Below are 17,608 nucleotides of genomic sequence, written 5' to 3'. Positions count from 1 at the left end.
TGAACAGACAGTGTCCTCTTTTTTGTGCCAGAACCACATGTCCTCTGGTCTGGAAGGTGGACACCCCCTCTTTTTCCTGGAAGTGGATGTTTCTTTATATTTTCCCTCCAATTCCTGTCATTCCAAAAGTCCTGAGCAAGATAAAACAGGATGCTCCCAAAGTCTTGCTGGTGACCCCCTTTTGGCCCAGACAGCATTGGTTCACTCTTCTGCATTTAGCCAAGGGCAATCATCACAAGTTAACCTCACAGGCTGAACCTACTCACACAAGATAAGGGATCTGTCATCCATCTCCACCTGTCCACTCTTCAGCTGAGACTGTGGGTAATTGGATTTTGATTCCATATAGACACCTTTTTTCTGAGGATGTGTTTAGGGTCCTGCAGGAGGCCAGGAAACATACTACTAGGAAATCCTACTTATCCAAATAGAAGTAGTTTTCTGTCTGATGTCTTTCTCGTAACTTTGATCCATTTTCTGTGAGTGTTCCTTTGGATCTCTTAGCTATGTGAATTGCTCAATGCTAAGTTGGCATATTTTGTTGTTAAGTCCCACTTATCTGCTCTTTCTGCTTGTCTGCCCCTAACACCTCCTTTAGCCTCTAGATTTGAGGCTGAACAATTTCTTAAAGGCGTCCTTCATATTAGACCTCCCAGGAAGCCTGTCCCTCCTTCCTGGGACCTTAATTTTGTTTTGCAGAAATTAACTCAAGCTCCTTTTGAGCCTGCAGCTTCAGCTTACTTGCAACATTGTTCTTGGAAGACTGTTCTTTTGTTGGCCCTTACCTCTGCTAGACAGATGTCTAATCTTCAAGCACTCATGGCTGTTCTCCCTTTTTTAGTTTTGCATAAGGACAGTGTCTCTCTCTCTCTTTGTACTAATCCTTCTTTTATGCCCAAAGTGGTGAATGAATTGTCTGTTAATCAGTCTATTCATTTGCCCACTTTTTTCCTTCTCCGTAATGTTCTAGTGAGAAGGTTTTGCACAGTTTGGATGTGCATAGAGAACTCATATTTTATTTGAATAAGACCGAAGCTTTTTGCATATCTGATCAGCTTTTTGTTTCCTTTATTTTTATTTAACATTTGTTTACAAGGAAAGTCCGACTAGGACAGAGCCTATTTTCAGCAGAGGCTCGGGAAGAAATGCTCCAAATGCATGTCTTTAGAATGTGGGAGGAAACTAGAGTACCCGGAGGAAACCCACGTTGAACGTAGGGAGAACATGCAAACTCTGCACAGAAGGCACCCCAGCTGAGAATCGAACCGGAGAACCTCTTGCTGTGAGGGGACAGTGTTAACCGCTGCGCTGCCCAGATCCTAGATCTTTGGGCTTGGCTATTTCCAAGCAAACAATTTTTTCTTGGATATCTAAAGTGATTTCTTTTTGTTGTTGTTTTCATGGCAAGAGCCTTCCTCCTTCAGTTAAGCCCATTCTACTAGTGCTCTGGCTTCTTCTAGTACTTTTTCAAGGGAGTAGAAACTAACTATTCTTGAGGCAGCTACTCTGACTACTGTGCATATTTTTACCAACCAGTATAAGTTGATGTGATGTCCAGGGCTAGAGCTGATTTTGCTAGGGCCATCCGTTATGGGTTCCTAGAGGGCTGTGCTGGTCCTTCCTCCTTCCTCTCTTCGTGAGGTTTTGCACTCTCCTTGTTGTAAGGAAAGACACAGTACAGTTATGTAAAATCTTGCCTCAATGGTAGATGTCCTTTTATTCACTCTTGTAGTATTTACTCCCTCCCTCCGGTTCTTTTCCCTTCTGGATGTGCTTGATACCTCTCTCATCCTTGGACTGGCATTCCTACTGGGGCTTTCAGTTCTGAGGATGATATATCCAGATGTCACTTTTTTTGCCCTGTGCTGTATGCAGGGAGCATATGTGTGATGTACGGTGTATCCTTAGCAACCTAAAAGTTTTGGTATACTGGCCGGACATCGGGCTGCTCTTGGCAGGGGATCCCTATTGTAAAGGAATACTGCATACCTTTATTAAATTATTACTTGTGACATAGACATATTTACATTTATAGAAAAGTAATCAAACTGTTTTAACAAATTAACATTTACAAGCATTATACTTCATATATTGCTGTATCTCATATAACCTAAGCAACATTACATAAATTATTCAATTCCTGCTCCTTTTATAAAACAAGAAACCACTTTATTAAACCATCAGTTATGACTTAAGCAGTCATACATTTATGTAAATGAAAACAAACCACAACATAATCCTAGTTGCAACCATTTTACATCATAAACCATACTGACACACTTCCCAGTAGCAAACAATGTACATCACTTATAATCTACCCAGTCATTTTCAGTCAGACATTACATAGTGTATTTGTCAGACCTTCTTTTAAAACTCATTCCTCCCCTGCATGTATTATTCCTATTTTTTTCCTTTGTAGTTTGCTCCTACCCTTTTCAAAATATCTCAATTCCAGTTTTACCTGTGTTACTATATTCACTACTACTAGTATAGTTAGTTTAGATTTTGATTTCCATTTTCTAGTAATTGCTTTTTGTCAGCCACCATAGTTAGACACAGCAAGGCATTACTATGTCTAAGGAATTCCGATTATGTATCATAGCTCAGAAAAATCATCTCCCTCATCATACCAATCCATCTCCGACAGTGCATCCCGCAGTGAATTCTTAAAGTCCATCAACCCACTGCACTCCCAGAAAATATGTTCCCAAGTACCACTTTCTTCCCTGTCACACCGCGAACATTTCCTGTCTGCCTGAGGAAAAATGATCTGGAGTTTACTTGGGCTGTAAAAATATCTATGTAAATATTTCCAAGGAAAAATTCTAAATCTTCTAGATTTTGTTGCATATTTGGGAGACAACCTTCCTTTATATTTTGACTAAAAGTTGAAGAAAATGTTTTGTGTCATGTCTAGCAGAAGAGGAAAAATGTACCTGTGGCAGATGAATCTCATACAAGAGAGTCTCACAACATCCACTTGTGTGATATTTATCATTCTTTTAACACCCAAGAGCATTCAGTCTGCTTGACAGTCTTAATCTTTGTTTAGAGAACCAAAGACTCAAAGCCTCACCCAGTCCTTCATGGCTACTGACTCTTCTTCATTGGACATCCCCCTTCAGGTAGAGAAAAAGAAGAGAACCCCTACAGAGGATGTGGAAGGAACTTTGCTTTCCACTTCATTTCCCAATCTGGGACAGACAGATCCACTGTGGCTATCATGGAGAACCCATCAGACCATCATTGTACTCTTCCTGACCAGCGTGTTGCCCTGTGGGAAGCTGTTATGGATCAGCAGTTAGGCACATCCACTAAGACAGGACATCAAGCAGCTGCTGAGAAGGGAGAACACAGTTTCTTTTATCAGAAGAGTTGAATGGCATGCTTTGGGTCTTAGCAGGAGAGGAATAATTGTGTCTGTCCGGAAGGTCCAGACATCTGATATATTCAAAACTATTAAGCTGTACACTTCCAAAAAGAAATCTCAAAACAAACCCCTCTCCTTCCACTCCAACCAGTGTGGAGTCCCTAGAGGAGTGGTACAACTTTCCAAAAGGACTTTTCAGTCTCTTCTGTCTTCTACACCAGTATCTTCACATTCTAAAAGAAAAAGATCTCCTCCCTGTTCTTCAGAGGAAGAGTTTCTCTCTGATTCCGAAGAGGAAGCCCTAGATTTTAAATTATGTCTCCTCCCCAGTTCAGTTTGAATCACAATCCGAGAAAAATCTTCTGATTCTTGTGTTTGAGATTTCTTTCCCAGACGCTATTTACAAAATGAAATGAATACCATGTGATATATATTTCATTGTCTATCAACTACTTCTGTATTGTAGTGTTTGCACAATCTCCAGTGCAGCAGTACTGCAACATTATTGTGCTTTTCAGTATACAGATTCTCATCCGTGAGTGTATCACACCAAGCAGCAAGATTTGCAACTGTTTCCAGTTCTGTTTTACAGAACCACTATTGTCAGTTTCTACCTACTTTTTCTATAGACTTTATAAACCAGCATGTATGTAACCCACTATTAGTCTTTCATCTTTTGGTTTCAGTTCACCTCAACCATTCCCATGTCAAATCATGGTCAAAATGAGGGTGTTCCAGAAGATATATATGTTTGCCGCTATATTTAAGGACTTTCCCGTTTTCTTTTCTTTTCATCCTTTTCTTTATATTCTATCTTTGATGTTTTTTGGCACTTTCAATTGCTGTCATAATGTTTCTCCGTTTCTGGTTTGATCACCATTATCACTTTTTCTGAAATACTACCACTAAACTAAGCAAAGATAACATCTTGGACAACATCTCTTTATGCTGTAGAACTTTCACTGTTTGGATCTGATGAGGTTAGCAAATAGGTGTGCAGTCTCATGATTGCAGGTCTATATATGTAGCCACTTTCAAGAAGGGCCATACCTTCTACAGAGGGAGGAATGTATAATCTTGGTATGCACTGATATTCATTGTGTTTCACTGTTGCAGTCATTGCACTTGGGTTATCCTGCTGGTAGGCGACCCGCAGTTGGCCCGAGTTCCAAAGTCTTTGTCCGGCGTCGGTTGCTGTCGCCTCTTCCCTGACGTCAGTGCACCAGGGGTATAAAAGCTGCAACCGACGCCATTTTTTTCCATCTTTGTTGCCGCGCAGTGCCCGAAGCAAAAGCAGTTCACAAGTGCCAATCGGCCAACTCCTGAGATTTTCAAAATTGAGTTTCAGAACCGAAGTCTTCAATAAAGCTAAGTACCCCATTGGGGAAACTTTTTCTTGCTCCAGACCGATGTCAGTAAAAGTTAATAATTGTATTTCTTGTGGGAAGCAAATACCTCATAAGGACTTTCACTCTTACTGTATTCCTTGCCTAAGCCCTGACCATGACGTCACTAGTTGTCGGTTTTGTGCTAGATTCAATAAATGCACTATAAAATGTCGGTATGAATTTGCTTCACATTATTTTGGCAGAAGGTTTAATTACAAAATGCCGTTGGAACAACCGATGACCGGAATTTTTAAAAAACGCAAAGAAAAAGGACAGGCATCCGAGGTCCAAAACCAACGACAAAACCTCTTCTAGGCCAGTCACCAGTTTGCCGGTTCTCAGTGAGGCGCTTTCGCAGCCCCTGACACCCGCAACCGACAGCCACATGGAGACACTGAGGCCTGTGGAAACTCAAGGTATTGGGCCTACGGAAACTATTCCCTCAGATGGGTCCGGAGCCGCTGAGCAGGGTTCGGCTTCTGAGGGTGTTTTCAGACCTTCACAGCTTACAATTAAGCCCACTACAGCAGCAAAGGCAAAGTCAAAAACCCATTAAAGACAAGGAAACAAGTACAGCATTCTCCAGAACAGTCATCCATGCCAAAGAAACAGATGCTTAAAATGGCCGAAGACATAATTACTTTGATCAGGGGTTCCCATCCCCCTCCTGACAAAAGGCCTAGACAAGACACTGATTATGATTCCTCTGACCAGGTTTCCATTTCCTCTGATTCTTCTTCTGATCAGGGATATTCTCTCCCTCCCTATGAGGACTTTGATGCAGAAGAGTCCATACCTTCAGCCTCTCCGCCTGAGGACTATTCTTTTGGGGAAACTCTGCACACCATGAGGGAGCATTTCCATTGGGAGAGCCAGGATTATTCTGAATCCAAGAAAAGGCTCAGAGACTTCCTTTTATTGCCTCAGCACAGGCCCCTGGCTATCCCCCCTGTGCTTGATTTTATTATTTATTTTTTTATTTTACATTTCTTTACCGGGCTAGTCCAACTGGATACATGTCCATTTTCAGTGGAGGCCCGGGGAGAAAAGCTCCACTACAATACTACTTAAGTAAAAATAAACAAAATGTACCAAATAACATACAAATTAATAATAGAAAAAAACAATGTACTTTAAGCCTATGGCAGGATGTAATAGTATTCGAGTACAGTAAGAGATTTAGCAAAGAAAGATAAAAGTAAAGAACTTAATTACCCGATTACAACTTCATTGGAAGTTGAAAAAAAATATTTATGTATGCCTTTATTACATATGGAATAACAGAAACAGTTATATAGAGGATAATTTAGAGTGTTAGATATAAGAAGAAAAAGAATGGGTGTAAAGAATCAAAAAAGAAGGAGGTAAGAATGCTTAGTCAAGGTTATTGCAAGAGCAAAGCCAGTGGTTGGATAAGAAGAGTTTTAGTTTAGTTTTAAATATTGGGAGTGATGTTTGAGTTGTGAGGTCTTGAGGTAGTTGATTCCATATTTTACCAACCGAGTTGGAAAATGTGGAATCACCTGCTGTGTTATTAGATAGAGAAGTATGAATCAATATTTTGTTAGAGGAGCGTAGGTTTTTTAGATTGTTATAGGGTTTTATGAGGATGGAGAGCATTGGAGTGTTGTCAGGGTGGTAAAGGGCTTTATGGGCAATTGTAAGTTGACTAAATTGTATTTGGTGGAGTAATTCTAGCCACCCTAATTTTTTAGATTGAAGCAATGATGAGTCCTGTATGGAGAGGCTGTAGCAAATCTGGCAATGTTGTTATATGATGTAGCTAGTTTGTTAAGATTATGTTTAGAAAGATTAGTATAAATAGGGGAGGCATATAATAGGGTAGATATTAAGTGGGTTCTAGCTATTGTAGTTTTAGCTTCTGGAGTAAGGAAAGATTTGACTCTATAGAGAGAACCTAGTTTTCTGTTTGTCAATTTTATTGTAGAGTTAATGTGAGTGTCAAATTTTAGTTGATTGTCAATTGTAATACCCAGGAGTTTGGTGGTTTGGTCTGGAGAGATAAGGGTGCCATTGTTGGATGTGAGTGTGAAATTAATGGAGGGAGACAAGTGAGTGGGAGTAAAAATCAGGAGTTTGGTTTTCTTTGGGTTAAGGAGGAGACAATGATTAGAGAACCATTGCTCTATAGTAGTGAAGGTGTTTTGTGTGAGAGAATAAAGTTCTGACTGTGTTGGGGCTGAGGAAATGATGGTTGTATCATCTGCATATTGAATGCAAGTTGATAGGGGAGTGGCTAGGTGAAGGTCATTTATAAAAATAGAGAATAGTAGAGGGCCTAAGATAGAACCCTGAGGGACTCCTATAGAGGTGGGGAGGAGATCAGAGAGATGGTTATGCCAGAATACTTCCTGTTTTCGGTTGTCCAGATAAGATGTGAACCAATTTAAGGCTAGATTGTCAAGAGAGAGGGACTTGAGACGATGGAGAAGAAGTTGGTGGTTGACCATGTCAAAGGCTTTAGACAGGTCAACGAAGAAGGCTGAGGAAGGAGTATTATTGTTGCGGTTTTTGTTAATAGAGTCGATAAAGGATAGTAAGGCTGTAGTAGTACTATGGAATGGGCGAAAACCATGTTGGCACTTAGCTAGGAGGTTGTGGCTTAGTAGGTGATTTAGTAACTGTTTGTGGATGCATTTCTCCATTATTTTTGCAAGTGGAGATAGTAATGCTATGGGGCGGAAGTTGGAGTATTCAGTAGAATCACCTCCTTTGAACAGTGGGATGATATATGAGATTTTCCATATAGATGGAATTGTACTTTCTTTTAAGGTCCTGTTAATCAGTATAGAGATGGGGTAAGCTATAGCTTTTGCACCAATTTGGAGGAATTCTGCTGGTAATTTGTCAGCAGAGGGGGTCGTAGGTTTTAATTTTTGATGATTGATATTGTTGATGATGTTTTTTTCAGAATCCAGTCTGTCTCCTGATTCCTTACCCCCCCTGCACCAGTCAAGCCAGACAGGTGCTACAGAGTCCCTGACTCTCATAAATTTCCTTACAAAAACCCTGCTGCAGACCCAGAAATAATTTCTCAGGGTCCTAAGGGAGTTAAGGCTTCCACTGCTAAAAATCCTGTCCCCTCAGATAGGGATTCCAGAGCTCTGGATAGATGGGGGGAAAAAGTTTACACTTCTGCTACTTTAGCTGTAAGAGCCGTAAACTGTCAGTTTCACATGCTTAAATACCAACAGTACCTCATGTCATTGTTAAAACAGAAAATGATTTCAAATACAGAAAGTCCTGACAGTAAAGAAATGCAGGATTTATTGCATGCAGTTGAACAAGTGGGAAAGCATACTCTGCAATGTGGTTTTGATTCATTAGAGGCTTCTTGTAGAGCCGCAGTTACAGGCTCTGTCATTCGAAGACATGCTTGGTTGAAAGAACAAACTTTACCTGACCATGTTAAAGTAAAATTATTGGATGCTCCATTACAGCATGATACTTTGTTTGGAGTTGAGGCAGAAGAGGTGTTAAAGAAAATGGAGGATAAAGCAAAGTCAATACAGACAGTGAAAGATTTCTTACAGGTTCAACCACCTAGATTTAGCAGAAACTGGCCTTCGAAAAATTGGTCCTTTCTAGTGTCAGACAGGCCACAAAGAGGCAGATACAGACACCCAAGAGGCAGATCTCAGCCCCAAGGCTCCTATAGACCTAGACAATGGGGTGCTTCAGCCCCCAAAGGAGGGGAAGACAAATCACAACCTTACAGGAAACCGTCCCAATGACTTCCCTCTGCAAATGCCAAGCACTTACCTTTTGACAGCACCCCTAGGGGGAAAGCTAGCACTTTTCTCAAAACAATTGGCACATGATCACCCAGGACCAATGGGTACTGAATATTGTTTCTCAGGGTTACAGGTTCCACTTCCATACGCTTTCAAAGCCAAAAGGTATGCCAGACCTGCTACAAAACCAATGGGCAGAGGCACAAAAACAGATTTCTGCTCTTATGGACATGGGAGCTATTCAAAAAGTTCCACAGCAAGAACAGGGACAAGGATTTTACTCAAGACTTTTCTTAGTACCCAGAAAGGACAAAGCCTGGAGACCAATACTGGACCTGTCAATCCTAAATACTTTTCTGGATGTTCCAAAATTCAAAATGTTAACACTGCAGCAACTTCTGCCCATGCTGGGCAAGAAGGCTTGGCTAGTTACTTTGGACCTCAAGGAGGCATACCTGCATGTCCCAATCAGACAATCTTGCAGAAGATACCTCAGATTCTTAGCAGGTTCAATGCATTACCAATTCTCTGCACTGCCCTTTGGCTTATCTACTGCGCCCAGGGTCTTCACAAAATGCCTGGCACCAGTAATTGCATTTTGCAGACAAAAAGGAATTCAAATATATCCCTACTTGGATGACTGCCTTATTCAAGCAGAAAGCAAGGACATTCTTCAAAAGCATCTGGCATTTGTAAAAATATTGCTAATTTGCCTAGGGTACACAGTAAACTAAAAGAAATCAAAACTAGTGCTCTCTCAAGAGATAATATTCCTGGGTGCAAGCTTAAATACAACTGCCCAGATGGCTTATCTCACGCCAGACAAACAAAGGCAACTGACTCATTATTTTCAAATGATGGCAACAAAGACCCAGCTCCCTGCAAGGAAAATCCTGCAGGCCTTGGGCTTCATGGCATCCTGCATTCTATTAATACCATGTGCAAAACTGCATATGAGGAAACTACAGTGGTATCTAAAAAGTGTTTGGACTCAGCATTGTCACAGCCTAGAGACAATCATAACTTTAATAACCTGCCTACAACAGGAATTTCGATGGTGGTCCCAGGCCTGTCACCACAACAAGGGACAGCCTTTCACCTTGCCCACAGCCAGGCAGACAATAACAATGGATGCATCGGATTATGCCTGGGGGGCACATATGGCAGGAAAATGTATTCAAGGCACATGGCCCAAGGAACAAATGCATCTTCACATCAATCAAAAAGAGATGCTAGCTGTACAGAATGCCCTGACAGCTTTCAAGGACCTAATACATCCAGGGCAACTATTAATAAAGACGGACAACACCACAGTTATGTGGTACATAAACAAGCAAGGGGGCACACATTCCTACCCCCTATGCAGACAAGCCATGACTTTGTGGAACACAGCACTGACCTATCAAGTACATCTGCAGGCACAATTCCTGCCAGGAACAAAAAATACACTGGCAGATGAACTACGCAGAAATTTCATGGATCCTCATGAATGGAAGCTAAATCCACAAGTGTTCAACATGATAACGAAGAAATGGGGACGCCCAGACATAGATATTTTTGCCTCCCCTCACAATTACCAAATACAGAAGTTTTGCACAAGAACTTATCACTCTCAAGCATGGAAAGTGGATGCTCTGTCATTCATCTGGAAAGGCCTGACAGTCTACGCCTTCCCTCCAATGCCTCTTCTCACCAAGGTGCTACTAAAAGTCTGACAAGAAAGGCCAAAAATTATCCTGATTGCACCAGACTGGCCACGCCAGCATTGGTACCCAATCCTAAAAAATTTGTCTCAAGGCCCAGCTTGGCTTCTGCCTTAAATTCCTCATCATCTGACACAACAAAACAATCAGATTCTGCACAGTCAACTCAGGAGCTTGAACCTGGCAGCATGGCAGATAATGTAGCCACTAAGACTGCACCTCTCTCTAAAGCTGTTAATGGATGTCATTTTAGAAGCCAGGAGGTCCAGCACTAGGAAATCTTATGCAGAAAAATGGAAGAGATTCTGTGCTTGGAACCAGGCACAAGGGCTCGAACCACTTGTCCCAAATATACCTCAGATTTTACAATACCTAACTGAAATGTTGGACAAAGGCTTATCTTTTTCATCTATTAAAATCCATGTCTCTGCCATTTCAGCTCATTGCAATACGGAACCTCCAATTTTTTCACCTCCCCTACTACGCCAGTACCTCAGAGGGGCAAAAAATATAAGACCCCCCCAAAGAGAGCACCAGTACCTACTTGGGACCTCAATTTTGTTTTAGAAAAACTCACACTGCCTCCATTTGAACCAGCCAGCACAGCTGATCTAAAATTCTTGTCATGGAAAACTGCTCTGCTCCTAGCAATAACTTCAGCAAGAAGAGTCTCAGAGTTTGTTTATGTATTTATTTATTTAAATGTGTTGACCGGGAGTGTCCGACTGGACGTAGGTCCATTTTCAGCGAAGGCCCGGGGAGAAAAGCTCTACAGTAAAATAAACAGACAGTAGTTACATTGGATTACATAGCGATTAACAATTTAACATAGCAATTACCTACAACATATTTACAGATGAAGAACATAGTACATCAGTAGACAACTAGATTCTTTTTCTGTGAAGTACATAACAGACATTAACAAATGTTACAATGAGAAGTTCCTGCTGCATAATAAGTACTAGGCTTATGAGCATCTGAGCTTGCTGTAATCAAGGTAGTTAGTGGAGTGGAAAGAAAGGTAGTGGTTGGATGGGGTGGATGATATTAGAGTGGGAGTTGCAAGGGCATAGCCCGCATGTTTTTAGGTGCGCTTTTAGTAAAGTTTTGAAGTGGGTGCATGATGGTATGGAGGTAATTGTGGGTGGGAGTGAGTTCCATAATTTGGCTATGGCACAAGAGAATAGTGCTTCACCAGCAGAGTTATTGGCTTTAGTGATCTGCAAGTGATTTTTGTTGCTGGATCTTAGTGGTCTGGTGGTGCGATAGGGTTGGAGTAGATTCTGGAGGGATGGGACATTTAGTGGATGGTTTACTAGTTTGTGGGCGAGTGAGAGTTGATACCACTGAAAGAGGTGAGGGAGTTCAAGCCAGCCCAGTTCAGCAGAGTTGCAGGCATTAATGGCTGTGGAACCTTTCATCATTTTTCATCAGGACAGGGTTTCTCTTAGGACAAACCCAACTTTCATGCCAAAAGTGGTCTCCAATGTGGCCTTAAACAAAACCATTAATTTACCTACTTTTTCCCAAATCCCCAGAATAAAGGGGAAAGACTTCTGCACACTTTGGATATTCACAGACAGCTAATTTTCTACTTGGACAAAGCTTACAGAAAAACTGAGCAACTGTAGCATATGCTGCAGGATCTCAAGGGAAACCTATTACAAAGCAGACAATCTCAAAATGGATAGGACATTGCACCCGCTTCTGTTATGCACAACATGGCAAATCAGTGCCCAAGGGCATTAGGCCTCATTCTACCAGAGCAGCAGCCACTTCAGCAGCTTTCCTCAGAGGAGTACCAACCAAAGACATTTTAGAAGCTGCAACCTGGAGCTCCGTGCACACTTTCACCAAGCACTACCACTTACCTCTCTACTCTAAATCCAGAGCAGGCTTTGCCACTGCAGTTCTGCAGGGCTTGTTAGCCTCTCCATATCCAATTTAGACCCAGCCACCCAACCTCAGCTTTGGGATTCTACCCAAGTGTAATGACTGCAACAGTGAAACACGATGAACATAGTACAGTTGTGTAACTACCATAAATGTAGATGTTCGAGTGTATTCACTGTTGCAGTCCAGGTTACCCACCCACCATCCCCCTTCTTCATTGCTGGGACTTTTCTGTACTTCTCATTTCTATACTATGTATGTGGTGTATTTGCTTGTAGATGAAGGAAATGTGTATAGTAATATATGCATGTTTTTTGGCATAATTTTATCTTCCAGCCTTCCTATCTGGGGGCACCTGACATCTGGGGCAAGAAAAACTGAAGAAAATGGCGTTGTTTGCAGCTTTTATACCCCTGGCGCACTGATGTCAGGGAAGAGGCAACAGCAACCGACGCCAGACCAGGACTTTGGAACTCGGGCCGACTGCGGGTCGCCTGCCAGCAGGATAACCCAAGTGTAATGACTGCAACAGTGAATACACTCGAACATCTACATTTATGGTAGGTACACAACTGTACTTTTTTTGTACATCATTTAATGAGCATGAAGCATTTTTCTTGCTTTTCTGTCTGACACAATGCCTTTTGGGGTCAGTCAGTCACACCACAGCTATAAGTTATAACAGGAGGTGCAAATTTATTTATAGCTTACACTTCAGTCCTAGATATCAAGGATATTTTCAGTATTCACTTTAGTCCTCTGAAGTATTCCTTACTGAACTTTATCATTTGTCCATTTTTTTTGCTGCCCATTCATGTATTCTCAAACATTTATACACTCCCGTATGCTCAAGTTCCTTAAATGTCACATTCCTGTGCCACGTTGATATTTTCTTAGTGCTGCAGCTTTCCTTTTATAAATGTTGCATTTGCACATTTGTCAAGACGAAATGATGTGTTGTCTGAAAAAGTTTTATCCATTTGTAGTTGTGCTTTCAGATCCTCATCAGATGAGATGTCATTAAACGAGATTAGTTTCTGAGTGTTACTGTAACCATAGCCCAATCTCTAAAGTAAACCGCTTGACAGGTTAAGGGTAAGATAAAGTAGGAGAGGTGACCCAGAATTGCCCAGAAATGTCATCCTTTGATTTTTTTTTTCTTTTAATTCCTGGGTTGATAATTCGCCCTTTGTCATGGGTTAGTCACAGAGTGGTTTGCCACTGTTTGTCACTGCAGTGTAATTGATCAAAAAGCACATATAATTCTATTTTCCATCAGACATTACAGGTTCATGATACTTATGAGAATGAACTGAGGAAAATATTGACAAACAGCCCAAATTTTATAATCTGTCAAAAAATGAAAGAATTGCCTTGAAAGAGCTGAGTGAAAATAAAGATCTTTGCATTATGAAGGGAGATAAAAGTAGTACTATAGTATTAATGGACACTTCTGCCTATAACGAATCAGTAGATTGATTGCTATCGGATGAATTTTGTTATGAAGCAGTCGGGAAGGGCACCATCATAAAAGACCTCAATTTTGTTGATCAAGTATATTTGACTTATGTCAGGATCAAATTAATCATGAAGTTTATAATTATTTAAAAGTAGACCAACCAAAAATGGCCCGTTACTTTGGAGTACGAAAGATTCAAAAAGACTGCAACTATCTGACATTCAGATGTGGCAGACTCATATAAAACAGAGCCAATTTCTATCTTTTTGGATTGCATACTGAATCTTATTCAATGGTCAGACTTTTATCTTAAGCATTCCTGGCACTTATTAGAGCTCTTAAGCCAGTTTGAAAAACGTAATGATCCGAGCATACCTCTCAACCTCTTAGAGCAAGAAAGCTGGACAAAGCCATAAAAAATTGGGGAGGGGGCCAAAAATATGGATAATTTTTTAAATATTGCTGTTACAAGCTTAGAAAGTAGATAGAATACCAGGGTTTGCATTGTCATGAACTTTCTGAAGGATATCACGTCTGAAACTCAAATGTCTGTCATTGTTTTCTGACTTAAATCATCAATAATTTGGCAATGATTTGCTAGAAAGCCTCAGTTTTATGAAAAATGTGCCAAAAATATGAGGCAAAAATCTGTACAGTTGAGAGGTATGGATCCGAGTATTTTTGTATCTGTTGATGTGGTGTGTCTATACACATGTATTTCTCAACAAACTGGCATTGATTTAGTAAGACAATATCTCATTAAACATTCATAATTTGAAAATGCTTTCATTAATACATTGTGAACTAATAAATATAATCCTCAGTAACAATTTCTTTGAATTTCAAGGCAAATATTTCAGACAGAAAATTGGGGTTGCAGTGAGGGACAGAATGGGTCCCTTGTTTGCCAGTTTGGTTATAGATGCTTGGGAACAGGCACATATCACCAATTAATTGTATAAGAAGGTCTTGTTCTACAGCTGATTTATTGATGACTTGATTTCCACCTGGAATGAAACATATGATGAGTTTAAAAAAATTTTTGAACACTTAAACTCAAGTACTGATTTTCTAAAGTTCACTATTAGTGGAATGGGCAGAGCCGTCAGTTAATTGGACGTTCACTTAGCAGTAGATGAACCGACTGGGGAAATTCGTAGTAGTATTTATAGAAAGAATAGTTCTGTAGACAATTAACTACAGTACACTAGCCTGCATCCATTTCATATGAAAAGGGGAGTAGTTAAAGGACAACTTAATAAGGTTAAGCAGGCTAATTAGTGACGGTACAGTTTTTACTTTTGAAAGTGAATGTTTAACACGTATGTTCATTGAAAGAGGATATCCCAAACATGTCCTAAACAAGGCTTCAGAAGAAGTCCTAGAACTTAGAAAGTGTAAAGCTAAACCCATTCTGAGAAGTTTTAATTTCAATATTGAATCAGAACTTGAACATACTGAATTAAGTTCCACTGATATTTATAAAAATCAATTCAGTGAAGCCTTTCCACTACCTATTTCCACAGATATGTGGACAGTTCATAATACAGTTCAACAAAATTGTAAAATCAAGAAATGGCTAATACCCTTGGTAACAGTCCATCTTTCACTTACAAAAAACATCATAATGTGAAAAGTATGTGTGAAAAATGTAAACCAGTGTTAAAAAACAGTGCAACAATCCACGGCACATTTAGTTGCAGTAAATGCAAGCAGTGCAGATACATTAGTAACTGTTCTAGCATTCTTGTATAAGGCTATGACAAAGCTGTTATTGCCAGAAATAGATTTGATTGTAATTCTGCTGGCACAGTGTATTTAGCCAGTTATTATTCATGCACATGTTTTTTTTATGTTGGCAAAGTATAAGAAAACTTTCTAAGCACATCTATGAATATTCATCTTCTATACGTAAAAAAGATGTGAATAATGCCTTATCCAAAAACTCTCTCTCTTGTGCCAGTTTTACAAAGTTTAATTTTTTTTTGTTCTTGATAAGGTGGATACTGATGGATTTATAGGAAATGTTAATGTTTTATTGGAGTGTCATGAGGCTGAATGGCAAACTAGATTTGCAGCTGACAAACACCCCAACTTAAACTATCACATCAATTTAAAGTGCTTTTTATTAGCACAAAGAGTGTAAATGAAGTATGAAATGGAAGTCTTCTAAAATAACACATTGTCTAACTGATATTTTATATTTTTTCATAACTATTATTTTATATTTTATTCCTAGTATATATACAATGAAATAATTGTTTTAATTAGAGCATATGTCAGTTTAAAATATGCTCGTTATTGGCATTAGTTTTCTCATTGGTTGTTAAGCATGTGGTTTCTTGGACCAGTTTTTAAAAACCTTCACTTTAACTTAATAGTATTTTTCTGAAGAAGTTCTACTTATATAAAGGGAACAAAAGTGCTAAATACAGTGGTTACATGTCTCATTAGCAGCTATTCCTTGACTTGGTTTGAAAACATTTTTTCTTTGAATAAATTTTATTTTGCTTTTGTGAGGCTGGCATAGTATTTTAAAGTGTTTTTTATTGTGTTTTTCTGTCAAAAAAAGTATTTTTGTCGACTGGCAATGTTTACTGGCAATTGCTGCTTGTCTTCCCTGGGAATGAGGCACCATTTTCGTCTTGACCATGAAACAGACTACTGGTCCTACAGTCGGTCCTTCTTCCAGCCACAAAAATTAAGTATTAGGCTCCCGATTGGTCCTTCCTGATCAAGTGAAAAATTAGTTCCCTTCCCTAATCTGATCAGTAAAAAACCAATTCCCTACACTAATCTGGTATGTCCAAGGGTCAGTTTCAAGGTTACTCTCCAGTCCAGCTGGTGAATCTGGGAATTTTGAGGCAATGTTACAATTGCCTTATGTACACAGACAACCCTCTCCTCCTTCCAACAAACTCTAATACATGTGAGAGATGCAGTTACACAGCCAAACTGGAGGCAGAGCTCTCTCAACCCAAGACTGGCACAGTCAGTCAGGAGGAAAAGGTAACCACCCACACCACAAATCCAGTCTCACACAGACCTATTGCATCTGCATACCCAACACATAAACACACAAAAACATACTTGGAGGCTCTAAATAAAAATCTGCCTAAACAGCAAAGACCTCCTAAGCAGATATCCAAGCAACAGCCACCCCTCAACAATATCCATTAATCACATATCTCACAAAATCAGTGTGCCTCACAGTCACAGCCCTTAAGGCCAAACAACACACCAAATACACTTGTTATAGGGTACTCTATTGTCCGGCACACTGACGTCCTGCTCACCAGACTGAACAAGGAGAAGGTCACTGTAAGCTGCCTGTCGGGTGCCAGGATCCGCCACATAACGCAAGCACTCAGGTCACTCCAAAGCAAGTACAAGTATGACTCCATCATTGTCCATGCTGGTGTGAATGACCTGAGACGTACCTCCCTGGACTACATGAAAAGAGACATAGAGGAGCTCTCTGACCATGTAGCCCAGGTGGTATGACCCTGACCTTGAGTAGTATCTTGCCCTCACCAAGAATGATGCCACAGTATAAAGACAAAATGATCAGTTTCAACAAATGGCTAAAGTATTGGTGTCATTCAAAGGGGATCCAGTGTCTGTCAGCCTGGGATGACATGCTCGACAAGCCACGTTGCTTTGCTAGGGACGGCTTGCACCTGTCACCCTTAGGCTTTCGTATATTGGCCAAGGCTCTTGCCACCCCCATAGTGCCTTTTTTAGGCAAGGCTCAAAGGACAAACCCACCTCCATAGACAACCCAAGGATAAAAAAACTAAAGGTAATGCCACTCAATGCCAGAAGTCTAAACCTCAAGATGCATGCACTCGAGGCTGTCCTCAGTATGGAGAAAATCGATGTCTGTGCAGTAACAGAAACCTGGTTCAAGGCTCCTGAGAGCACCCCAGCACTACCAGGTTATAACTCATACCATGCGTTTCGGCCCCAAAACTTGGACCGAAGCACAAAAGGAGGGGGAGTATCTATATTCATCAAAGATACCTACACCTCCAGGTTAG

The 17,608-nt window shown here is 40.4% G+C and overlaps 1 protein-coding gene across 5 annotated transcripts in view; it reads left to right on the top strand.

Moving 5' to 3' along the window:
• The window catches only part of MTA1 (metastasis associated 1), a 3,368,231-nt gene that overhangs the window by 3,023,114 nt on the left and 327,509 nt on the right, over window positions 1–17,608 (top strand). The window lies entirely within an intron of this gene.

Source organism: Protopterus annectens, chromosome 6.part0 (genome assembly GCF_019279795.1).
Source record: "Protopterus annectens isolate FY-2018-M chromosome 6.part0, PAN1.0, whole genome shotgun sequence".
NCBI lineage: Eukaryota > Metazoa > Chordata > Ceratodontiformes > Protopteridae > Protopterus > Protopterus annectens.
This window is presented reverse-complemented; position numbering and strand designations above follow the sequence as displayed.